The sequence below is a fragment of the Protopterus annectens genome, chromosome 17.part0 (genome assembly GCF_019279795.1).
Source record: "Protopterus annectens isolate FY-2018-M chromosome 17.part0, PAN1.0, whole genome shotgun sequence".
NCBI classification, from domain to species: Eukaryota; Metazoa; Chordata; order Ceratodontiformes; family Protopteridae; genus Protopterus; species Protopterus annectens.
In genome coordinates, this window is record NC_056751.1 from 732176981 (window position 1) to 732204429 (window position 27449).

Here is a 27449-nt window from a genome sequence, read left to right on the forward strand (position 1 = left end):
ATTCCTGCCAGGAAAGGAAAACATATTGGCAGATGAATTAAGCAGAAATTTGGCAGATCCTCACGAGTGGAGACTACACCCACAAGTATTTTCAATGATAACTCAATGGTGGGGACGCCCAGACATAGATCTATTTGCCTCCCCCAACAATTGCCAACTACAGAAATTTTGCACAAGGACTTATCATTCCCTAGCCTGGAAAGTGGACGCCCTATCATTCAGTTGGACAGCATTGACAGTCTATGCCTTCCCACCACTACCTCTCTTGACCAAGGTATTACTGAAAGTCAGATCAGAGAGACCACAAATGATCCTCATTGCTCCGGACTGGCCACGTCAGCACTGGTACCCATTACTAAGGACCTTGACTCACAGCCCTCCATGGATCTTACCTCAACTCCCACCTCTGTTGACTCAGCAAAACTTTCAGATCCTTCACAGTCAGCTCAGGACTTTAAATTTAGCTGCATGGAGAATACCTTGAATTATCAATCAACACTTCTCTCAAAGGATGTCCTGAATGTCATTTTGGAGGCCAGGAGGCCCAGCACCAGAAAAACTTACTCAGACAAATGGAAAAGATTTTCTGCATGGAACCAGGTTAAGGGCCAAAATCCTTGGATACCAAACATTCCTCAAATACTGCAATACTTAACTGCGATGCTACACAAGGCCTTTCTTTCTCATCCATTATAGGTTCATAGGTTCATACTAGGCTATCTGCCCGAGGGCATTTATAAGCCTAGCCCATAGTTTTGTGGCTTACGCCACCCCTTTAGTATGGGGAACTATACCCATTATTTTGCTGTGCCTCTGTCTAGCAGTGACACTGAGGTAATCCCTGGAGTATATCTGCGATCTCCCATCCATTGGTCAAGATTTCTCTTGAACAAGGCCAGCGAGGTGCTCTGCCTCACATATACCGGGATTTTGTTCCACAGCATAGGGAGTCTTTGGGTGATGAATCTATCCCTCCAGCACATCCTATTAATAGCCGTGTCGAGGTTTAAGTCTCCCCCCCTTGTGGCTCTGACGGATCTAGATTTTTTGAGGTGAAGCATATTCATCAAATCTGGGTTTGACATGGCCTTGTATGTCAGGCAAAGGTCACCTCTGAGCAAGCGGTAAGCGACTGAATAAAGCTGGAGTTCTTTCAGTCGGGCAGCATAGGACAGATTTTTGAGACCCTTTATCCTTTTGGTGAGGAACTTTTGTGGCCTCTCCAGCTGCTTCAAGTGTCGGGTCAGATACATTCCGAATGGGACATTGTACTCAATCATTGGTCTGATGAGTGATGAGTATAGGGAGACTATGACCTCCCTTGATCTAGATGTGAATCCCTTCATGATAAGGTGGGCAATGTAGAAGGTCTTCCTAACTACTTTAGCTACATGGGTGTCGAATGACAGGCTGTCAACCTGGGTCCCCAGGTCCCTGATAACTTCTTCTGTGCTCAGAGGATTACCACCTATATGGTAGCTAGGGGTAACCTTGTTTTTCCCGAAGGGTATGACTATGCATTTTTTGGTATTTAACTTTAGGCCATGGCTCTGGCACCAGTCATCCGTTTCTGTGAGACCCTTCTGAAGGATATCTGTGTCAGATGTGCTTTCAATTTGCAGTCATCTGCAAACTTTGTCAGCCATAACCCTCCTGTGTTTGCTTGTACTGGAAAAGTAGATGCCAAACAAGAGTGGGCCCAGGACTGAGCCCTGTGGGACACCACTTGTGACAGGCTTTGAGTCTGACATGGCGCCAGCAACTCTGACCCTGTGGGTTCTGTCACTCAGCCAGTTTGCAACCCATCTTGTGATGTATGGGTTAACATTTAAGCTGATGAGTTTTTCAATGATACCGAGTGGGTATTGTATCAAGGCCTTCGCCAGATCGAGGTAGGCTGTATGAACTGCCTTTCCCTCATCAATGGCTTTGGTGACTGTTTCAAAAAGTCAACCAAGTTTAAAAGGCATGATCTGCCTTTGACAAAGCCAAACTGGGTTGGATCCAAAGTCTGCAAATTCCTATGTCTTTATTTATGAGGTCCATTATGATCCTCTCCATGGCTTTGCAGATAAGGCTTGTCAAGCTAATGGGCGTAATTTCCAGGGTTTGTGGAGGCACCGCTTTGTGAAGTGGGACCACAGTCAGTGCGCCACTCCCTGCACGGTATCCAGAGGTGAGACTATGATTAAACAGCTGTCCTAGCTGTGGGTTTAATTCTCTGAGTTCGGTGGAGCACACAGCCTGGGACACCATCATGTCCCATGGATGCTGTGTTTTTGCTTTGGAGAGGGCAGTTCTCACTTGGGCTTGAGATGTTTGGGGGCTGCAACCATTTGGTATAGATATCTCTCCTTTGGGGGAGGGGGAGAAGTTTGCACTGAACCTGTCAGCCAGTATGTTGGCAATGTCTGTAGGATCAGTAATCTTCACATCATTTTGAACTAGTTCTGAGCATATCTGGGAGTTTCCTCCCAGGTTTCTAACATAGCTAAAGAAGGCCTTATGATTGTCTTTTGAGTCTTTAGCTGTTTTCTCTCAAAATTTGCTTTGGATGATTTTATGAGAGCTCTTAGTTTTTACTTATAGTGATCAAAGGTGTCTTACCTTTTAAGGATTTTGCTCTATCTTGTAGTAGCTTCCTCCTTTTGTTGTAGAGTTTGTTTATGGCTGGGGTCCACCAGACTGACGCTGCCCTTGGTACAAAGAGTCTTTGTTTTGCTTGGGATTGCCTTATCCATGCAGTCCTGCAGGTGCTGGTAGAAGGCATTTGTAAGTGATTCAGCGCTTGAGTACTGTTTTCCTCGGGGCCTTAAAGGAGACCACACTAGTCTTTAGAAGTGTGAAGTCGGCTTTCGAGAAGTTTTACTGTGGTCTTTTTATTTCAGGTGGGGTGGGATGAGGACCTCAAGCAAGATTAGTTTGTGATCTGATCTCACCAGTGAGGGGTATACTTCCGGTGTTGAACATTGTGCTCTCATGTTCGTGATGATGAGATCAAGTATGTTTTCTCCTCTTGTGGGGATGGTGACTAGTTGTTCCATGGCATTTGAGTTTATGAATTCCAGGAACTTTTGGGCTAGGGTGTTTGGGCTTGAGTAGTGTTCCCAGTTTATATTAGGGTAATTGAAGTCACCTAGTATGATGGTGTTTGGAGATACATTTATCCCCTCCAGTGTTTTCAGGAAAGCCATGTGAGGTTCCTGAGTTTGTGAGGGTGGCCTGTAACATGCTATAATTTGCAGAGCAGTCTTGCCTATGGTTAATTGTACCTGGATGGTCTCCGATGCATCGCGTTGCCACCAGTCTTGAGGTGTGGGTGTCCTTGGTGAATATGGCCACCCCCCCCCTCCCTTCTTGGTATTGTCCGGATTTTGGGGCCGGAACGCATGATATGAGGTAAAACCTGTTAGTGCTGGGGTGCTCTCAGGAGCCTTGAACCAGGTTTCTGTCACAGCACAGACATCGATGTTCTCCATACTGAGAAGGGCCTCGAGTGCGTGCATTTTGAGATTTAGACTTCTGGCATTGAGCAGCATTACCCTTAGTTTTTTTCCTTTTTGTGTTCTAGGGTGGTAGGTTTAGAATTTGAGCCTTGCCTAAAAAAGGCACTATGGGGGTGGCAAGAGCCTTTGCCAATATCCGGAATCCCAGGGGTGACAGGTGCAAGATGCATGCTTCAGCCATTTCAGCTCAGTATATTTAGACTTCTGGCATTGAGCAGCATTACCCTTAGTTTTTTTCCTTTTTTGTGTTCTAGGGTGGTAGGTTTAGAATTTGAGCCTTGCCTAAAAAAGGCACTATGGGGGTGGCAAGAGCCTTTGCCAATATCCGGAATCCCAGGGGTGACAGGTGCAAGATCCATGCTTCAGCCATTTCAGCTCAGTATAATACGGATCCTCCCATATTCTCACACCCTTTACTAAGGCAGTTTCTCAGAGGGGCTAAGAATATAAGACCCCCCAGAAAACCCCCAATGCCAGCTTGGGACCTCAACTTCATTTTAGAAAAATGAACACTGCCTCCTTTCGAACCAGCCTTCTCAGCAGAACTACAATACTTAGCCAGCAACAGAGCCGTTTTCCATGACATCACCTCAGCATGCAGGGTCTCAGAACTACAGGCACTTATGGCAGTGGAACCTTTCATCATTTTCTGTCAGGACAGAGTCTCTTTATGAACTAACCCTACCTTTATGCCAAAGGTAGTATCCAGTGTGGCTTTGAATCAGACCATTCATTTACCCACCTTTTATCCAAACCCCCAGAATAAAGGAGAAAGACTCCTTCACTCTTTGGACATTCACAGACAGCTATGTTACTATTTGGATAAGACAAAGACCTTCAGAAAAACTGACCAACTCTTTGTATCCTATGCTGCAAGTTCACAAGGAAAGGCTATTTCCAAACAGACCATCTCCAAATGGATAGCACATTGTATCCGCTTTTGCTACTCGCACCATGGGAAAGCAGTGCCTGTTAATATTAGGTCCCATTCTACCAGGGCTACAGCAACCTCAGCAGCCTTTCTCAGGGGGGTTCCAACCAAGGACATTCTGAAGGCAGCTACTTGGAGTTAAGTGCACACCTTTACCAAGCACTACCACCTTCCATTATACTCAAAAACCAGAGCTGGTTTTGCCACTGCAGTTCTGCAGGGCATCCTAGCTCCACCTAACCCAGTTTAGTACCAGCCACCCATCCATAGCTTTGGGATTCAACCCAAGTGTGATGACTGCAGCAGTATAACACGATGAACATAGTACAGTTTTGTACCTACCATAAATGTAGATGTTCGAGTGTATATACTGCTGCAGTCCAGGTTACCCTCCCACCATCCCCTCTACATACCAGGGTGTTGGTTATAACTCCATGTACATCACTTTATTGGATGCATGTCTATATGTTGTATTTGCTAACAGCTAGTACTATTGTTTATCTACTAAGGTATTTTTGCATAATTATTTGTATTGCCTTCCTAGTTGGGGGCACCTGACATCTGAGGCAAGAAAAAACTGAAGAAAATGGCGTCGTCTGCCTCTCTTATCCCCCTGTCGCTCTGACGTCAGGGAAGAAGCGACGACAACAGACGCTGGACCAAGACTTTGGGATTCGGCCGACTGCGGGACCGCCTGATGGCAGGATAACCCTGGTGTGATAACTGCAGCAGTATATACACTCGAACATCTACATTTATGGTAGGTACAAAATTGTACTTTTTGTACCTACCATAAATGTAGATGTTCGAGTGTATCCACTGCTGCAGTCCTGGTTACCCTCCCTCCTTCCCCTCTTACTTGCTGGTACGTACCTATGTCTTCTACCCTTTACTACCTATGGGGAGTATTTGCTGGTAACTGAAAGTTGTTGTTTGCTTTTCTTATGTATGTTTTATTAGCAATTTGAATTGCCTACTTATTTGGGGGCACCTGACATCTGGGGCAAAAAAAACTGAAGAAAATGGCGTTGGCTGCCTCTTACATACCCCTGTCGCACTGACGTCAGGGAGGAGGCAACAGCAACAGGCGCCAGACCAAGACTTTGGAACTCAGGCCAACTGGGGAACTGCTTGACGGCAGGATAACCCAAGTGTAATGACTGCAACAGTGTATACACTCTAACATCTACATTTATGGTAGGTACAAACTGTACTTTTTATACCCCTGACGACCTGACGTTATGGAAGAAGGGACAGCAACCGATGCAGGACCCAAGACTTTGTTAATCAGGCCAACTGAGGGCAACCTGTCAGCAGATTACCCAAATGTAATGACTACAACAGTGAATACACTCTAACATCTACATTTATGGTAAGTGTACACAACTGTACTTTCTCTCTCACTCACTCAGTTGTCATACTTGCACTATGGTTAGGAAGACCTTCTGTCTGGCCTAGTTAGTTTCCAAGGAAATGTCTTTAAGATCCTAAGAAGTCATCCCGCCACTTTCCCTTTTCTTTATCAGACCATTCACTGAATACAGTGTCCCCTTTGGTATGTATAATTTGAAGCATATTGCTCCATTAGAAAGGCCCCAAAGATACTTTACCAAGAAAGTGAAAAGCTTGAAATCTTTCAGGCATTCCAATAGGTAAGCACAACTGTCATTTTACTCAGTAGCCTACAGGCTTTACCAACCACAAGAAACCCAGTCCTGTTTGAATTTTTCTTTATTTGCAAAAACAGTGTCTTTACTAGCACCCACATTAGGGACCTAAATTTACACAAACGAGACTTGCTGGAGAGAGAAGTTCCTAACTTACTACAGGTCAAACAAAGTACTAGTTGACTACATTTAAAGCTAGATTTGATTTCCTTTTCATTTGTTCCTCAACTTATGGGTTCGGATCTGAACCTCTGATCTGACTCTGCTGCTTTCTATAGCCCTAGGATCCAATTCTCCAGCTCCTTTCCTTACCCACAGTGCCTCATTCCCCCAGATTACCTCAGATCTCGTTTGCTGCTCAGCAAGATGGACCGGAATTGTGTACCTCTTGAACTCCTAGTGGGTTAGTGAGTATGTTTTGTGCATTTCTAGCTTCCCTTTCTTAGTTTTGCTCACTTCTCTTTTTTTCTAATTACCCTCACCCTCCTTTATATAAAAAAAAAAAAAAAGATTTTCTTCATAGTTCTCTTCTTGTTTTCTTCATTAGGGGCTGGACAGTCAAAGGCACTTGGGCGATAGAAGATGCTAGTTTCCATATCCACATCCTAGAGATGAGAGCAGTACGTCTAGCATTCCAAGCACTTCAAAGCTTTCTCCCTGCAGGTACTATTGCTGTACAGATGGATAACATCTCCATGATATGGTACATCAACAAACCGGGAGAAACCAGATCTTACCCCTTGTGTCGAGAAGCAATGATAGTTTGGCAGTAGGCGATCTCTTCCAAGCACTTCCTAATCTCAACGCACATTTGGGAAGTCAAGCATTCTGGCAGACAGGCTCAGCAGAGTTATCCTGATGGCCCCACAAGTGGTCTCTAAACCAGTCAGTGGCAAACATGATCTCCCACAAATGGGGTCAACCCTGTGGCGACCTCTTTGCTTCGCCCTTCAGCAACAAATTCAGCAGGTTATTTGCCCTGCGGTAGCGTTGTCGCCTCACAGTTAGACGTTGTCCGTTCGATTCTCAGAGCGTCTTCTGTGTAGCGACATGCGTGAATGGGCGTTCCTTCGTTGAAGGTTGTGTGTTACGCCCGGCAAGCCAGTACATAAAAATCTACTGCCAATCATTAGCGGACCGGAGTTCCGCTGTGGCAACCCCTAACCGGGAAAAAGCCGAAAGATGCAAACAAATTTTCCCTGATCCTTCCTCAAGGACGGTCACCAAGAGATTCTCTGTCCATGCTTGGCCCTTCGGTCTTCTTTATACCTCCCCTACCCCTCATATTCAAGTTCCTTCAGAAAGCACAGAGGTTGAAGAGCATAGAAATCCTCATTGCTCCTATTTGGCCTCAATGGGTCTGGTTCCCCTTTCTGTGGTCTCAGCTAATATGCCTGCCGTGGATTCTGGAACCGCATCCAGATCTCCTGTCACAGCCATCAGAGCAGATTCACCCAGATCATTTAGGACTAAAACTAACTGCATGGTTTCTCCAATTCTGATAATGGCTAGAAATACTAGGCTTTACTTACTGGTTCAGAGGATTTTAATGTCCTCACATAAAGCCTCAGTCAGAAAAAGATATAAAAGTAAATGGCAGAGGTTTTCGATATGGGCTCACCAAAAATATTTGGACCCCTTATGGCTCCTGTTGCTGCAGTTCTAGATTTTCTTGCTTCCATTTTCCAGGACTGGGCGAGCTTTTCTATTAAGGTGCAAATGGCAGCCATCTTAGTTTATTGCACAACTCATCTTCTATGTCATCTGAACTGTTTAAGACCTTCCTTGGGGTTACCTTTTTACTTAGACCTCCTATAAAGGACCCTGCTTCTCCTTGGGACTTAACCATGATGCTACAAGCTCTTGTTCAACCTGCCTTTGAACCTTCAGCCAAGGTAGAGTTAAAATATCTGTCATGGAAAACTGCCTTTTTGGTAGCCATCTCTTTAGCTAGAAGGGTATCTGAATTGCAAGCACAGTCATCCAAACTCCCTTATTTGATTTTTCATAAAGATAGTGACCTTGCTTACCAACCCTTCCTTTTTGCCCAAAGTTGCTACCAAAAACAGTATCAATGAAATCAACCTACCAGTTTTCTTCCCCAATTTTTTTAAACAAAGGTGAATTCACTCTATCTCGTAGGTGCTCAGACAACTACATTTTTACCTAGGTAGAACAAAATCTTTCTGAAAGTCAGACCAGCTGTTTGTTTCCTTCTCAAATGTTAGATTGGGAAGGCCATTGTCGAAAGTCACTTTGGCAAAATGAGTAACAGATTGCATATCTCTTGTATATTCTTCCAAAGGTATTCCACTACCTCAGCATGTCAAGGCTCACTCTACTAGGTCTGTCTACATGTCGAGCCTTCTTGTCCAGGGTTTTGATTGAGGACATTTTGCACGGCTGCTACTTGGTCGAACTCCCATATGATTGTTTTACATTACAAACGGGATATGGTCTCTAGCAGTAGAGTTGCCTTTTTGTGTAGTGCTATGGAATATTCTTCAGTTACACAGGTTGAGGAATGAATGAAAATGACAACATCGGATAAAGAAGTTATGTACTCACCATAACGTTCCGTCTGTGTTGTCCATTTTTATTTTTCCTTAACCTTCCCTTCCTCCTTCCCCATATCCATAACTGTGAAAGGACCTGAGTGATACATCTGTAGGAATTCAGTTCCTTTTTGAGCCTCTGAACCTTTTCCTGTCTGTTTTGGATTTGTATATAGAGATAAATGTACTATGCTACATTAACAGCAAACTCAGTCTGTGGTAATCTGTGGGAGTGAGTCATGATGGGTAAGTAGAGGAGCTCAAGAATCTGATCCTAGGGCTATAGAAAGCGGCCTAGTCGTATTTGAGGTTTGGATCCAAACCCACAGGTTGAGGAAGAATGAAAATGGACAACGCAGATGGAATGTTACGCTGAGTACATAACTTCTCTTTTTGATTGGATGGGTAGACACACATTAGCATTAGGATTACAGTGCACATCCCTACAAGCACTAAGTGCTTGAAAAGGAAAGAGTAAACTTTAAATTGCCTTCTTAAAGATGTATGTGGTTAGGCATCTTCTGTTCCAAGTGCTTGCTTGCCTAGTCAAGTTGCAATGTTCCTAACGAGACATGGAATGAAAATTGCTGTACTTTTCCCCTGGGAAAACTGTTAGAATTAAATTTGTAGTCATAATATATAGTTGGAAGGAAAGATGAAATACCAGAGGATTGCAGTGTAGTTAGCCTGGTAAAGTGGGCAGTGAGATTGCTGTGAAGAAAATGCAGAGCATGCTTGTAAGGAGTGGATACTACAAAAGAACAAAATTGCTGTTTTTGGATTAAACCTGTTCTTGAGTCTGAAAATGTTGTTGTATTTGGAAGTTCGTTTTTTTTGGGGGGGGGGGGGGGTAAAGTTAAAAAGAACAGTAACAACATGCAGCAAAGTGTTCAGATAGATGTTCTTCGTCTTCCCTTGCTGCAGTCCTGACTATTGGGTATAGTCCGCGTCCCAGTCGGCCCGAATACCAGAGTATAAGACGCCGGTCATGGCGCTTTAGACTGACGCCAGTACGCCAGGGTACTAATGCGCATGACCTTTTGCCGCATGGTCCGAAGCAATTTTGCGAGTGCAGGTTGGCGTTCTGAGATTTTCAAACCGGAGTTTCAGACCGAGTACAGAGTTGGCTAAGTAAAACATTTTGTTTTTTCTTGCCTCAGTATATTACCGGATGTCAGAAAAAGTGAATAACTGTATTTCTTGTGGGAAGCAGATATAGGGATTATCATACATTGTGTATACCTTGTTTAGGGCCTGAGCACGACGTTGTTGGTTGCCGCTTGTGCTAGATTTAATAAGCGCACTATTAAGAGGAGGCTTGATTGTGCTAGGTTAGTGTTTGGGAAGCGTAATTATACTATGCCGCCGGATGCTCCGGCGCCTGCTTCATCTAAGAAGAGGACAAAACAGTGAAGTCTAGGGTGAGGAACCGCAGTCCCGGACGCCGGTCCTTTAGACGGCTCAGGGAGCCAGAGGTTTTGCCAGGAGTCTCTATGGAGTCTCAGGCAGATACTTTACTGTTACAGGAGTTGCCCTCCCAGGAAGTAGGCCAGGCTGAGGGGCTTCTCAGGTAACTGTTCTTCCCTCTCTTCCCAAGGTAGTTAGGGCCTCTCCTTCTGTTTCCAGAGCTTCTTTTAGAGGAAGGCCAAGTTCAGCTTCTGTAGGGGCTTCTCCTAGCATTTCGGGCTCTGTGCCTAAGAAACATATGCTTAAAATGGCTGAAGATTTGATTACTCTGATTAGAGGTTCTATGCCCCCACCTGATAAGAGGCCTAGGGTGGAACAGGAGTTTGATAGTTTTGAACAGTGTTCACAGGCTTCAGAGTCTTCTGTGGAAGACTTGCAAGAGTTTCCTGCTTATTCTGATTCTGATGTGGATGATTCCACTCCTTCAGCTTCTCCTCCTGAGGATTTTTCATTTTCAGAGACTCTTCACTCCATGAGGGAGCACTTTAAATGGGAAGGCCAAGATTACTCTGACTCCAGAAAAAGGCTTAGGGAGTTCTTGTTTTTGCCTCAGCATAGGCCCTTAGCTATTCCTCCTGTGTTGAATGTGGTGGAGGATGTTTTTGCAGAGGCTTCTCTGAACCCTGATTCCTTGCCTCCTGCTCCTGTTAAGCCTGATAGGTATTATAGGGTGCCCAAGCTCATAAGTATTTGTTTAAGAGTCCCAGGGCGGACCCAGAAACTGTTTCTCAGGGGCCTAAAGGTGTTAAAGCTTCTGTTGTTAAAAATCCTGTACCCTCTGATAAAGAGGCAAGGGCTTTGGATAGGTGGGGTAAGAAAGTATATACTTCTTCCACTCTAGCCATGAGGGCGTTGAATTGTCAATTTCATATGCTGAAATATCAGAATTATCTCCTTTCACAATTGAAATCTAAGGTGGATGCTTAAGGTATTGAGTGTAAAGAATTGCTGGATTTGGTTCATGTGTCTGAACAAGTGGGTAAGCATTCTTTGCAGTGTGGTTTTGATGCTGTTCAGGCCTCCTCGAGGGTGGCTGCTACTAGTTCTGTTCTTCGCAGACATGCATGGTTGAAGGATCAGAATTTAGCTGAGCATGTTAAGACCAGGATTTTGGATGCTCCTTTACAGTCTGATGTGTTGTTTGGACCGCCTGTGGAAGCAGTTTTAAAGAAAATGGAGGACTAAAGATTTTAGGCAGTCTCAGCAGTTACTTGTTTCTTTTGCTTTAAGTTCACAGGGCAAACCTGTGTCAAAACAAACTATTTCTAGGTGGATTGGCTTTTGCATTGCATTTTGTTATTCCCATCATGGCAAAGAGGTTCCAGCTGGGATTAGGCCTCATTCCACTAGGGCTACTGCCACTTCAACAGCATTTCTAAGGGGGGTGGCAACTAAGGATATTCTGGAGGCAGCTACTTGGAGTTCAGTGCATACTTTCTCTAGGCATTATCACCTGCCTATATACTCTAAGTCTAGAGCTGGTTTTGCCACAGCTGTTTTACAAGGCATGTTGTCAGCTCCTGCTACTTTATAATTTGCCAGCCTCCCTTACCTCTGCTTTGGGATTCTACCCAATAGTCAGGACTGCAAGGGAAGACGAAGAACATAGTACAGTTTTGTACCTACCATAAATGTAGATGTTCGAGAGGATCTTGTTGCAGTCCAATTTACCCTCCCTCCTTCCCTCTGTGTTTCAGGGTGGTTGTGTAGGTGCCTTTACATGCTTATATTTTTTGTATATATATTACTGTATATATTGTACATGTTTATTGGTGCAGGTTGTTTTTGGGACTTGTCTTTTTGGGTCTTCTGACATCTGGGGCAAGAAAAGACTGAGGAAATGTCGCATAGTAACACCCCTGCCTGACGTCCGTCTAAGGCGCCCATGACCAACGGACACGCTACTCTCTCTCTGTATTAGACGCGACTGGGACGCGGACTATACCCAATAGTCAGGACTGCAGCAAGGGAATCCTCGAACATCTACATTTATGGTAGGTACAAAACTGTACTTTATTAACAAAGCATACTAGAGAAAAACAGAAGGTGGTAAAGAGACTTTAACTTGGAGAAGTGGACAGCAGATTGTATGGTAAGAAATAAATAGATGAAAAAGAATATCTGGAGTAACAGTAAATATTAACAAGAATCTGGGAATTAAGATGGTCCAGTCAAGAATCTGAAGGATGACAGAAGAGCAAAAAATAAAAAACAGCTTCTTATGTTTGGCCACTTGGATAATGTAGAGGAGTATAAGATTACTGTATAGAGGCAGCTTTTTTCATAAATACCCTAGAGCTATAAAATTACTTGCACAGAAGTCAGTGCAGCAAAAGACAAATGATGATCTCCAAGTTAACGGACCCCGACAGGGAGAATTGTGAAATATGTAGAAATAAAAACGAGAATCCAAATGCAATCAAAGTTTTTAATGCGTTTGATCTTGTTCTGTATTGTAAATGTTATACATATATTTGTTTTCTAAGGAACAGGAAAGAATATTAAAAATGAAACCTGTAGCTTTATAAGGAACAGAGGCAAGACAGGGAACTGGAAAATAAAATATAGTTATATCTTGGGGAACTAAACTTGTCGACGCTGAGTTTGGAGGTGACTAAGATTTGTATAAAAATAAGCACAACATTGTAGGAAAGTTATAAAATCAGAAGATGGAAAAATCAGTTGGCCGTTGTGATGCCTATTGAAATATGAGAAATAGGAGAGAGGACATTATTAAAACAATATAAACTGTTCAGTAGTAAATACAAAAAGAGAGACAAGGCTTAAGGGTGAGTATTGACAAAGTGGAAATGGCCTTGCTGCTCAGTTGCTTTGTAATTCTTGTGATTCTGTGATTGTTAGGTGGGCCTGTACCTATGACATTAAAAAGATGGGAACTGCAGGAAAAAAAAAAGTTAATGTTGATAGGACTGGATCCTGGGAAGACTATTAACACAGCTGACTAGGGACTTAAAAAAAAAAAAAAAAAAAAGCTGAGGGAGATGTTTGGATGTACACCTGAGTGGATAGATGTAATGTTTAGAATATATCAGGGGGCTGTAGCACAGGTATAGATTTGCAGGGGTACTTTTGGACAGATGCAGATTGAGTAGGAGTAAGGACAGCTTTGCCCACTTTCTCCTTTATTGTTCATTTTATGTCTAGAATCATTAGCACAGAACATTAAGTTGTCTCACATACAAGGATATAAATGGCAGGGATAACAAGAAAAGATGGATGTGTGTGCTGCTAATGTCATTTTATTTGCAACAAAGCCTGAAAGAGACTTTGCAGAGTTGTTCCAACAAAGGAATTAGTGCTGAATTATTCACCAGTACATGATATGGTGCAGAGATTCCTATATTTGTGGGGACTTGAAAAATTAGGTACATGTTATTCATGTTTCGCTGTTGCAGTCATCACACTTGGGTTATCTGCCTGCAGGTAGTCCTCACTTGGCCCGAATACCAGTGTCTTGGGATTTCTGCGTTGGATGCTGTTGCCTCTTCCATGACGTCAGGTCGTCAGGGGTATAAAATATGCAGCCGATGCCATTACTTCAGTCTTTCTTACTGAGAAGGAGCCTGAAGCAGAAGCAGTTCGCAAGTACCGGTCGGCCGCTACCTGAAATTTTAGTTTTTCCGAGTTTCAGACCTGAAGTCTTCTAAAGCTAAGTACCCCGCTGGGAATTCTTTTTTCTTGCTCTAACCGATGTCAGAAAAAATTAACAATTGTCTTGCCTGTGGAAAGCAAATACCTCACAGAGATTTTCATTCTTACTGCGTCACCTGTTTAGGCCCAGACCATGACGTCCCTAGCTGTCGGTCTTGTGCCTTGTTTAACGCCCGAACCATTCATCATCGGGCTATTTTTGTAGCTAAATTCTTTCGCTGTCATTCTCAGTGTCCTGAAATGGCTTCGGTAAGCCATCCGACTACCGATCTTCTGAAAAAGCACTAAGACAGAGACAGACCGCATAGGTCAAAAACTGCCGACGACGCTTCTGTTAAACTTGTCGCCAGTCTGGCGATACTCAGTCAGGTGCCTTTGCAGCCCCTGATGCCAGCTTCTACAGATACGCAGGCCTCTGCTGAGACCCATTCAGAGTCCGGTATGCTTTGAGATGCTTCTTCGACTATGGAACCTGCGGATGTCTCTACCTTGGATGGGTCTGGAGCCGCTGTGCAGGCCCCAGCTTCTGAGGGTGTATTTCGACTTACCAGTATTCATATTAAACCAACAACTTTGTTTCCTACTAAAACTATTGAGTTTCTCAGGCCCAGAGATCGCACTATGCCTAGAAAACCGATGTCCAAAGCACATGCTCATCCTCCCATGCCACAAAAACAAATGCTTAGAATGGCTGAAGACCTTATTACTCTAATTAGGGGAAGCCAGCCTTCTCCTGCCAAAAGACAAAGACTTGAATTTCCTTCTGATTCTACAGACCAGGAGTTTGATGACTCTGACCCTTCTGATTATCTGGACATACCCTTGTCTACCTATGAGGATTCAGATGCAGAGGAATCTGTTCCTTCTGCCTCCCCTCCAGAAGATTTCTCTTGTGGTGAATCCTTGCATACCTTAAGAGAGCAATTCCGCTGGGAATGCCAGGACTATCCTCAGTCCAAAAAGAGACTCAGGGAATTTTTAGATTTGCCTCAGCACAGGCCTCTAGCTATACCCCCTGTACTGGATATTGTAGACTGTCTTCTTGGAGTCCAGTCTTACTCCTGACACCTTGCCACCTGCTCCTAGAAAACCTGACCGGTACTACAGAGTACCTGATTCTCACAAATTTCTCTTTAAGAATCCTACTGTGGATCCAGAGACCATTTCCCAGGGACATAAAGGCATTAAGGCTACTACAGCCAAAAACCCTACCCCTTCAGATGGGGATTCTAGAGCTTTGGACAGATGGTGTAAGAAGGTTTATACCTCTGCAACTCTTGCCATCAGGGCTATGAATTGCCAGTTTCACATGTTGAAGTACCAGCAACATATTATGGAACTAATTAAATAAAAAATGGTGTTACTTCCAGAAAATAAATATTTACAAGAGTTAATGCATTCTGCAAACCAAGTTAGTAAACATACTTTGCAGTGTGGGTTTGATGCTTTAGAAGCATCTTGCAGGGCTGCTGTCACTTGGTCTGTACTGAAAAGGCATGCTTGGCTAAAAGAACAAGTCTTGCCTGACCATGTCAAAGCAAAATTACTAGATGCTCCATTAAATCAGGAGCGTTTGTTTGGCACAAAAGCAGAAGTAGTTCTTAAAAAGATGGAAGAAAAAGCTAAATCTATGTAGTCAAGGATTTCTTACAGGTGTAGATTCAGTAGGCATTGGTCTTCAAAAAACTGGTCATTTCCAGTCCCTCTCAGGCCTTCTCAGTCCAAACCCAGGGGAAACAGACCACCAAGACTACAGTCTCAGGGTATGCAGAGATCTAAACACTGGAGTGTTTCCACCTCAAAACCAGGGAGTGGTAAGCCACCCCCCTTATGGAGAAGTTTGCAATGACTTTCCAATTATCCTTTCCAGCCATGCCCAAGTACTTGCGCCCCTAGGAGGAAAACCTGCCCTTCATGCAAAAAACTGGATGTCCATTACTCAGGACTGATGGGTTCTAAACATTGTATCCCAGGGATACAGATTCTACTTCCACTCACTGCCAACACCAAGCGGGTTTGCCAGACCTTCCTCCAAACAAATGGGCAGAGGCTGAAAAGCAAGTACTTTCCCTTCTCCATATCAGGGCTATTCAACCTGTTCCAGTAAAACAAAGGGGACAGGGTTTCTACTCCAGACTGTTCCTGATGCCCAGAACCCTGGTGTCCGACTCTAAACCAGTTACAAGTGGCGTCCCCCATGGCTCAGTCCCAGGACCTCTCCTGTTCGGTATATACTTCTCAGAGGTACAGGCAAGCATAGGAGGACTATGGTTGACCAAGTTCGCAGACAACTGCAAACTAGGGCCATAATTGATTCTCTGGCTGATACAGACACCCTCCAGGTGGGTCTCACTGAGATGGATACCTGGTGTCAAAATCATGGCCTCAAGCTAAATGCCAAAAAGTGCATAGTCATCCCCTTTGGAAAAAACAAAGTACCCACGAACTACCACACAGGTGGTAGTCCCCTAAGTACAGAAAATGTAATAAGGGATTTGGGGACCCAAGTAGATAGTAATCTCTCCTTTGATAATCATATTGCCAAGGTGGTTAGAAAATCCTTCTATGTGGCCCACCTAATCACAAAAGGGTTTGCATCTAGAACAAAAGAGGTTATTGTGCCTCTCTACTCATCACTCATTAGACCCATCATAGAATACAACGCCTCATTTGGGATGTATCTTACAAGACACCTGCAACAGCTGGAAAGACCACAAAAGTACCTCACCAAGAGGATTACTGGCCTCAAACAGATGCCCTATGCAGCCCGACTCAAGAAACTCCAGCTGTACTCTGTTGCATGCTGCTTACTCAGAAGTGATCTCTGCTTGCCATACAAGGCCATGTCCAACCCAGAACTGATGGCCATGCTCCACCTAAAAAAAAACAAATCCCAGCGAGCCACACGCTCTAGAGATATAAACCTCACCACAACGATAAATGGGACATGCTGATGGGATAGATTCCTGTCCCAGAGACTCCCCATGCTTTGGAACAAGATTCCAATATACATCAGGCAGAGCCCCTCACTAAACACTCTTCAAGAGAAACCTTGAGGGGTGGATGGGAAACAGAAAATTTACCCCGGAGATCCCTGCAGTGGCTCTGCTGGACAGTGGCACAGGGAACTAATGGCTGTGCTGGGCAGAGGCACAGGGAACTAATCTAAGGGGGTGGCGAAAGCCAACACATTCTGGCTAGGCTTATAAATGCCCTTGGGCAGATAGCCTAGTACTTACGTATGAACCTATGAACTTATGAAAAGAGCTCTTGGTGCCCTATCCTGAATCTGTCAGTTCTCAACACCTTTCTGGTGGTCCCAAAATTCAGAATGCTTACACTGCAACAGCTTCTTCCTATGGTAGCCATGGATGCCTGGTTAGTCACCCTAGATTTAAAAGAAGCTTATCTGCACATCCCCATAAGGAAATATCTATGTTTCAGGGCAGGCTCTATGTACTATCAGTTCTCTGCACTTCCCTTTGGCTTATCTACTGCTCCCAGAGTATTCACAAAATGCCTGGCTCTAGCCATTGCATACTGCAGGCAGAGAAATTTTCAAATCTACTCATACTTGGACGATTTCCTGATTCAGGCGGACAGTCAGGAATTGCTACTTCAGCATCTGGCATTCATAAAAAGACTTCTAACTTCACTGGGGTACACCATCAATGAAAAGAAATCATAACTGGTGCCCAGCCAACAAATTGTATTCCTGGGAGCAAGCTTGAACACAACTTCCCAGATGGCATTCCTCACTCCAGAAAAGCAGGTCCATCTGACAAATTGTTTCAAACTAATGGCCAGCAAACAACACCCAGCTATCTGCAAGGAAAATACTAGGGTTCATGGCCTCATGCATTCTGCTCATTCCCTATGCAAGACTGCATATGAGGACACTTCAATGGTACTAAAAAGTCTCTGGTGTCAACATTCTCAGGACCTGGAAGCAGTGATTCCTATCATACCTTGTCTAAGGGCAGAGTTCCTTTGGTGGGCAGAAACATGCAACCACAACAAGGGATTTCCTTTCACTCAACCCCTTGCTGCCCAAACCGTGACAACAGTGGCATCAGACTGTGCATGGGGGGATCACATGGCAGGCAAATGCATTCAAGGCAAATGGAGCCCAAAACAAATTCCCCTGCATATCAATCAAAAATAGATGCTAGCTGTACAGAATGCTCTGACAGTCTTCAAATACCTTATCCTTCCAGGACAGCTCCTGATAAAGACAGACAACACCACAGTTATGTGGTACATTAACAAGCAGGGTGGGACTCATTCTTACCCACTCTGCAGGTTAGCCATGGCTCTGTGGAACACAGCCTTGAGCATCCAAGTGCACCTACAAGCTCAGTTCCTGCCAGGCAAGCAAAATTCACTGGCAGATGACTTGAGCAGAAATCTACTTGGACCATCACAAGTGAAAACTGGAACCCAACTCATTCAGACTTCTAACCCCAGAGATGGGGAACTCTGGAGGCGGACCTTTTTGCCTTCCCCCAAAATCACCAATTGAACAAATTTTGCACCAGGAACCCTCACAGCAGAGTCTGGAAGGTGTACGCCCTATCCTTTATATGGGAAAACCTTTCAGTTTGTGCCTTTCCTCCTCTGCCCCTCTTCTCAAAAGTACAACTCAAGATCGAACAGGACAGGCCAAGGGCAATCCTTATTGCCACGCCAGCACTGATACCCACTTCTATGCAGTCTGACAGCAGTGCCACCCTGGCACCTACATCAGAAACCTTCACTGCTGTCTCAGCAGGAGGGACAGATTTTGCATCCACAGCTGCAAACCCTAAACCTTGCGGCCTGGCTTATCCCATGAATACACCACCAGCATCCCTCAGCAAACAGGTGCTGGACATCATCCTTGAGGCCAGAAGGCCTAGTATTAGGAAATCCTATGCTGAAAAGTGGAAAAGATATTGTTCTTGGAGTCGGTCTCAAGGAAAATACACAGCTGTGCCTAACTTACCTCAAATCCTTGATTACATAGCAGAGCTGCAAAACCGAGGCCTATCCTTCTAATCCATTAAGATTTATGCCTCTGCCATCTCAGCTCATTATAATACTGAGCTGCCTCTCTTTTCTCACCCTCTCATCAAGCTGTTCCTGAGAGGAGCTAACAATTTAAGGCCCCCTAGGAGAGCTCCCACCCCGGCCTGGGATTTTTACTTTGTACTGGAAAAGCTCACACTTCCCCCTTTTGAACCTGATGCTTCAGTAGAGTTAAAATTCCTCTCTTGGAAAACAGCCTTACTTCTAGCAAGAAGAGTATCTGAGTTACAGGCACTAATGGCGGTGGAGCCCTTCATTATTTTCCATGCTGACAGGGTTTCCCTCAGGACTAACGCTTCCTTTATGCCCAAGGTGGTATCCAGTGTGGCGTTAAACCAATCCATTCATTTGCCAACCTTTTTCCCTAATCCTCAGAATAGAGAGGAAAGGATTCATAGGCTGGTACTAGGCTATCGGCCCTAGGGGCCTATACAAGCCTAGCCATAACAATTCCCTGGCTATTTCTTCCCACACTATTTACTTCCCTGGACCCCTGTCTAGCAGGGCGACTGACGTGATCCCCGGGGTGCATTTCCTTTTTCCCATCCAGTCGTCAAGGTTCCTTTTGAAGAGGGCAAAAGAGGCACTCTGCTTGACATGTATGGGCAGTCTTTTCCAGAGTCTGGGGAGTCTCTGGGTCAAGAACCTATCCCTCCAGCATGTTTTGTTTATTGTGATGACAAGGTTTAGATCCCTGGAGCATGTGGCCTGGATTGAGATTTCTTTAAGTGTATCATATCCAACAGCTCTGGGTTTGACATGGCCTTGTATGTTAAGCAGAGAGTAGACTATGTGCAACAGAGTATAGCAGGAGTTTTTTAAGGCGGTCAGCATAGGGCATCTGCTTTAGGCCTGTGATTCTTTTTGTGAGGTATTTCTGTGACCTTTCTAGTTGTTGCAGATGTCTTGAGAGGTACATACCAAACGGGGTGTTGTATTCTATAATGGGTCTAATGAGGGATGAGTACAGTGGGACAAAGATCTCCTTTTTTTCTGGTTGAAAAGCCCTTAGTGATGAGGTGTGCCACATGGAAGGATTTCCTGAGTGTTGTAGCGATGTGGTTATCAAAGGTGAGACCACTATCCACCTGTGTCCCTAAGTCTCTTATCACACTTTCGGTGTTTAATGTACTGCCACCTAGGATGGTGGAAGGATCCTGCACTCCTTGGACGTGCACAGACAGCTCAGGTTCTACAATGACAGGATTAAGCCTTTCAGAAAATCTGACCAGCTACTAGTCAGCTTTGCTACAGTGGCAGAGAGCAAGGCCATTTTGAAGCAAACCATTTACAAATGATAGCACACTGCATCCATTTCTGCTACAAGCACCATGGAAAACCTACCCCTCTGGGGATCAGAACTCATTCCACTAGAGCTACTTCAACCTCTACAGCATTTCTCAGGGGGGTCCCCACCAGGGACATCCTGGAAGCTGCAACCTGGAGTTCTTTACACACCCTTCACCAAGCATTACCACTTACCTATTTTTTCTAGATCCAGAGCTGGATTTGCTACAGCAGTCTTGCAAGGCCTGCTAGCCAGCCCCAACACTTCTTGACTGCCTCCACCCTTCCTCAGCTTTGGGTACCAACCCAGATATTCTTCGTGTTTCACTGTTGCAGTCATTACATTTGGGTAATCTGCTGGCAGGTTGCCCTCAGTCGGCCTGAATAACAGTCTTGGGTCCTGCGTCGGTTGCTGGCTCCTCTTCCATGACGTCAGGTCATTAGGGGTATAAAACATGTAGCAGAAGCCATTTTAATCCATCTTTCTTGCCGCGCGGTGCCCAAAGCAGAAGCAGTTCGCAAGTGCCGGTCGGCCGACTACTGAAATTTTCGTTTTCGAGTTTCAGAACCAAAGTCTTCAAATTAAACCTAAGTACCCTGTTGGGGAAACTTTTTCTTGCTCCTTACCGATGTCAGTAAAAGTTAATAATTGCATTACTTGTGAGAAGCAAATACCTCATAAGGATTTTCATTTGTACTGTATTCCTTTCCTAGGCCCTGATCACAACATGCCTTGCTGTCGGTTTTGTGCATCTGTATATCTTTGCTTCTAAATATTTTGGTTCAAGATTTAACTACCCTGTAATGTCATCGGTTAGCAATCAGACTACCGGAGTTCACAAAAAAAAGCAAGGAAAAAGACAGAGACAAACCGTCGAGGTCCAAAACCGACGAAGCTTCTCCTAAGCCAGTCGCCGGTTCGCTGGTACTCTGTGAGGTGCTTTCGCAGCCCCTGATACCCACTACTTTTGAGTTGCAGGCCTCTATCGAGACCCATTCGGAGTCCGGTATGCAGCGAGATTCGCAAAGTATTGAACCCACAGATGTCTCTCCCTTGGAAGGGTCCGGAGCCACTGAGCAGGCACTGGCATCTGAGGGTGTTTTCAGGCCTCATCATTTTTATATTAAACTGATGCCAGCAACAAAAACAAGGTCAAAACCAACTTCTATGTCTAAAAAACTGATGCATGAACCACTTGCTCAGGCCCCTATGCCAAAAAAACAAATGATCAAAATGGCTGAGGATTTAATTACCTTGATTTAGGGGTTCCCAACCCCCCCCCCCCCCTGCTAAGAGGCCTAGGCAAGGCACTGACTATGAATCTTCAGATCAGGTTTCCATTTCTTCTGATTCCTCTTCTGATCAGGAATTTTCTATTCCACCTTATGAGGACTCTGATGCAGAGGAATCCATCCCATCTGCATCTCCTCCTGAGGATTACTCTTTTGGAGAGACTTTGCATACTTTAAGAGAACATTTTCACTGGGAGAGTCAGGACTTCTCAGAATCAAAAAAGAGGCTTAGGGATTTTCTTCTTCCTCAGCATAGGCCTTTGGCAATACCTCCTGTAGTAGACATTGTTGTTGGATGTATTCTCGGAATTAAGCATGGCTCCTGATTCCCTGCCCCCGGCTCCTAGTAAGCCAGACAGATATTACAGGGTTCCTGACTCCCACAAATTTCTTTTCAAAAATCCTGCTGCTGTTCCTGAGACTATTTCTCAGGGTCCCAAGGGTGTTAAGGCTTCTACAGCCAAAAATCCTACCCCTTCTGATAGAGAATCCAGAGCGCTGGGTAGATGGGTTAAGAAGGTTTATACGTCTGCAACCTTGGCAATCAGGGCTTTAAACTGCCAGTTTCATATGCTTAAATATCAACAGCAAGTTATGGGCTTACTGAAACAGAAAATTATGTTGATTTCTGATTGTGTGGAAAATAGAGTTACAGGATTTATTGCATTCAGCAGAACAGCTTGGAAAGCATACTTTGCAGTGTGGTTTTGATTCCTTGGAGGCCTCTTGCAGGGCCGTTGTAACTCGATCTGTGATAAAAAGGCATGCCTGGCTCAAGGAGCAAAGTCTGCCTGATCATGCTAAAGCTGAATTGTTGGATGCCCCTTTACAGCATGATCGTCTATTTGGTTATAAGGCAAAAGAAGATTTAAAGAAAATGGAAGGCAAAGCTAAATCTATGCAAACTGTAAAAGATTTATTGCAAGTGCAGCCACCCAGGTTCAGTAGGCACTGGCCTACTAAGAATTGGTCCTTTCCTGTGTCCAACAGAGCCACTCAGGGCACACCCAGGTGCTCCAAAGGTTCCAGATATCAATCACAGGGATCTTACAGGTCAAAGCAATGGGGTACCTCCACCTCCAAATCTGGAGGTAACAAAGCACAATCCTACAGTAAGCAGTCTCAATGATTTTCCTCTACCATCTCTAAGCACTTATCTTTTGGCAGCCCCCTTGGGGGGAAAACTAGCACTTCATGCTCAGAATTGGCAGTTAATTACCCAGGACAAGTGGGTATTAAACATAGTATCCCAGGGGTACAGATTTCATTTCCACACTTTGCCAATTCCAAATGGATGGCCAGATTTGCCACCAAACCAGTGGGCAGAGGCCCAGAAACAAGTCCTGTCCCTCATGGATATGGGGGCTATTCAACCGGTACCAGAAAAGGAAAAAAGGACAAGGATTTTAGTCAACACTTTTCCTGGTACCTAGAAAAGGCAAATCATGGCATCCAATTCTGGACTTATCAATACTGAACACGTTCCTGGACATTCCAAAATTCAAAATGCTGACTTTACAATAGCTACTGCCTATGCTAGGCAAGAATGCTTGGTTGGTAACTCTAGACTTAAGAGGCATACCTACATATCCCAATAAGGGAATCTTGCAGAAGATACCTTCGCTTCAAATCAGGCTTTTTGCATCATCAATTCTCTGCACTGCCCTTTGGCTTATCTACTGCGCCCAGGGTCTTTACAAAGTGCCTGGCACCAGTAATTGCATTCTGCAGATAAAGAAACATTCAATTTTATCCTTATCTGGACAATTGTCTCATTCAGTCAGAGGACAAGGACATTCTTCAACATCTGGCGTTTGTAAAAAGGCTTCTAGCATGCCTAGGGTACACCATAAACGAAAAGAAATCACAACTGGTACTCTCTCAAATAATTACATTCTTGGGTGCAAGCTTGAATACAACTGCCCAAATGGCTTACCTCACGCCAGACAAACAAATGCAATTGACAACATACTTCAAACAAATGGCAACTAAAAACCCAGCTATCTGCAAGACAAATTCTCCAGGCTTTGGGGTTCATGGCATCCTGCATTCTGCTGATTCCATATGCGAGACTGCATATGAGGAAACTTCAGTGGTACCAAAGAAACTTATGGCGTCAACATTGTCACAGCCTGGAAACAATGATTCCTCTCATTCCCTGCCTGCAACAGGAGTTTCTTTGGTGGGCAGAGACATGTCACCAAAACAAGGGACTGTAATTTACTCTACCCCTTGCCACCCAACCCCTAACTACAGACACATCAGACTATGCTTGGGGGGCCCACCTGGCAGGGAGATGCATTCAGGGCAAATGGAGCCCAAACCAAATGCATCTGCATATCAACCAGAAAGAAATGCTAACTTTTCAGAATGCTCTGACAGCCTTCAAGGACTTGCTTCATCCAGGACAATTACTGATAAAGATGAGCAACACCACAGTTTTATGTGGTACATAAGTGGGGGGGGGGGTACCCACTCCTACCCCCTTTGCAGACTTGCCATGGCCTTGTGGAACACAGCTTTGACTTACCAAATACATCTTCAAGCTCAATTCTTGCCAGGAAAGCAAAATACTTCGGCAGACGACCTAAGCAGAAATCTTATGGACCCTCACGAATGGAAACTGGATCCACAAATCTTCAGCATGTTAACACAAAAATGGGGGAAGCCCAGACATAGATCTATTTGCCTCTCCCCAAAACTATCAGTTGGACAAATTCTGCACAAGAACTCATCACAAAAAAGCATGGAAAGTGGATGCTTCAGCTGGAAAAGCCTATCAGTCTATGCCTTTCCCCCTCTGCCTCTACTCTCCAAGGTCTTACTAAAAGTCAGACAGGAAAAAACAAAAATGATTCTAATTGCTCCGGACTGGCCTCGCCAACACTGGTACCCGCTTCTAAGGAATATGTCACACATTCTTCCATGGTACCTGCCTCAGACAACTCGCCTATTGTCTCAGCACAACTATCGAATTCTGCACACTCCGCTCCAAACTCTGAATCTTGCAGCATTGGCTAATCAACTAATTTTACCAACCACATCTCTCAGTAAACCTGTGATGGATGTCATTTTGGAAGCCAGAAGGCCTAGTACTAGAAAATCTTATGCTGATAAATGGAAGAGATTCTGTGCTTGGAACCAAGCACAAGGAATAGACACAGCAAAGTCCAATATTCCTCATATTTTACAATACTTAACTGAGATGCTTGACAAGGGCCTATCTTTTTCTTCAATAAAAATCCATACTTCTGCCATTTCGGCTCATTACAACACAGAGCCCCCCTCTTTTCTCATCTCCTTTTAAAACAGTATCTCAGAGGCGCCAAAAATTTAAGGCCTCCTAGGAGAGCACCAACTCCTGCATGGGACCTCAATTTTGTACTGGAAAACTCACCCTACCTACTTTTGAACCAGCAGCTACTGCGGATATAACATTTCTTTCTTGGAAGACACCCTTCTAGCTGAAGTGACTGCCAGAAGAAAAGCTTTCAGAACTACAGGCTCTCATGGCAGTGGAGCCTTTCATTATTTTTTACCTGGACAGGGTGGCCCTCAGGACCAATCCTTCTTTTATGCCTAAGGTGGTATCCAGTGTGGCTCTTAACCAGACCATTCACCTGCCAACTTTCTTCCCAAATCCGCAGAACAAGGGGAGTGGATTCTGCATTCATTGGATGTAGACAGACAGCTAAGATTCTACTTAAACAGGACAAAATCTCTAAGAAAGTCTGAGCAACTACTGGTAGCATTTGCTGCAGGATCAGAGGGGAAGGCTATATCAATGCAGACTATTTCTAAATGGATAAGCCATTGCATTTGTTTCTGCTACTTGCACCATGGTAAACCTGTGCCCAAGGGGATCAGATCCCACTCCACCAGGGCTGCCTCTACTTCAGCAGCTTTTCTCAGAGGGGTCCTTACCAGAGATATTCTAGAAGCTGCTACTTGGAACTCAGTTCATACGTTCACAAAGCATGATCATTTACCTCTCTTTTCTAAATCCAGAGCAGGCTTTGCCACTGCAGTCCTGCAGGGCCTTATAGCTGCTCCTAATGCTGTTTAGTTCCATCCTCCCATCCATAGCTTTAGGATTCTATCCACATAACACTCACATAAATACTACAATAAAATCTATTAAGAAAAAACTTGGATCCCTCTATAGAATAAAACCTTTCCTGACACCAGTAGCCAGAACCACCATAGCTAGAACCCACTTAACCTCTACCCTGTTATATGCTTCCCCCATATATACCAATCTTTCTAAAAATAATCTTAACAAACTAGCTAAATCATATAACAATATTGCCAGATTTGCTACAAACTCTCTATACAGGACTCATCACTGTCAGAATCTAAAACAACTAGGCTGGCTTGAATTACCTCACCTATTACAATTTAACCAACTTATAATCGCCCACAAAGCCCTGTACCAATCCAACAACACCCCAATTCTCTCTACCTTCATAAGACCATACAATAACTTGAGGAATCTGCGCTCCGCTAACAAAATGTTGATTCATACTTGCTTATCAAATAACTTAGCAGGCGATTCCATATTCTCTAATTCAGTTGGTAAAATATGAAATCAATTACCACAAGAACTGACAACCCTAATCTCTCTCTCGCTATTTAAAACTAACCTAAAACTTTTCTTCTCTAACCACTGGTTATGCCCTTGTACCAATCCTGACTAACTGTTTTTTTTTTTTCTCTAATTATCTGATACCCTGAAAACACTTTTTTCTTAACCACAACTCTGCATCTATCATTCTTTATACTAGCCTTCCTTCTTGATTTCTAACACTGTCACTCACAAGTACTACTTAATCACGCTTAACTCTCCCTCTCATTTTTTTTCCTACTCCTTTTTAAACATTGTTAAACTAAGATGAATTTATTTCTTACTAATGCCTTTTCTAATTTTTGTATCAAATATTACTGTAAGTTTTTGTAGTATGTTTTACACTGTTTTTTACTGTTTTTTTAAACTGGAGCTTTTCTCCCCGGGCCTCCACTGAAAATGGACATGTATCCAGTTGGACTAGCCCAGTCAACAAATGTAAAATAAAATAAAAATGTAATGACTGCAACAGTGAAATACGAAGAACATAGTAGAGTTGTGTGCACTTACCATAAATGTAGATGTTCAAGTGTATTCACTGTTGCAGTCTGGACCCGCCAGCCCCCTTTCTATACCTTTTCTTTCCTTCACTATACTCAGAAGCCTTTGTGGTGTATTTGCTTTTGGTTGAAGGTAAATTTTATGTTTCTAAAGTGCATTTATATATTTCTAGTTTTTTATATATATATATATATATATATTTTTGCACCTGACATCTGGGGCAAGAAAAACTGATTAAAATGGCGTCGGCTGCATGTTTTATACCCCTGACAACCATACGTCATGGAAGAGGCGACGGCAACTGACGCAGGACCGAAGACCTTGTTATTCAGGCTGACTGAGGGCAACTTGCCAGCAGATTGCCCAAATGTAATGACTGCAACAGTGAATACACTTGAACATCTACATTTATGGTAAGTGTACACAACTGTACTTTACTTCTGTATTATGTTTTTTTCTTTGTCAGAAGTAATACCTAGGATACTGCAATGTCTGTATTTAAAAAGCTAACAATGTAATCACACACTAGTTATCAATACACTAATATGCTTTCAATAATGTTAGTTTAAGCCTGAAAATGTTTTTTCTTTGTATGTACAGTGCAGTTCTTGATTAGCCAACGTGGTAAGTAATATTAATACACAAAGTAGTGCCTGCAAGAGTGTCAGTATAATGCCTGTATGCATTTAGAGGTGGTTTAATGTTTTGAATGTCATTGATATTTGCTGATTTTGATTTCTGTACTGCAGCAGAGTTAAGAAGGGAGTACGTCTTACAGTGAACTCCAGAGTTTCACATGTAAGTTACAGAATTTTGTCTGTATTGAGTGGATTTTAACAGGAAGGATTTCATTTAAAATGTTTGCATTTTACTCGGATT

At 43.8% G+C, this 27449-nt stretch overlaps 1 protein-coding gene across 1 annotated transcript in view; it reads left to right on the forward strand.

The window, feature by feature from the left end:
* Positions 1-27449, forward strand: part of DCAF8 (DDB1 and CUL4 associated factor 8) — a 1751511-nt gene that overhangs the window by 261769 nt on the left and 1462293 nt on the right. The gene's annotated exons all lie outside the window — the stretch shown is intronic.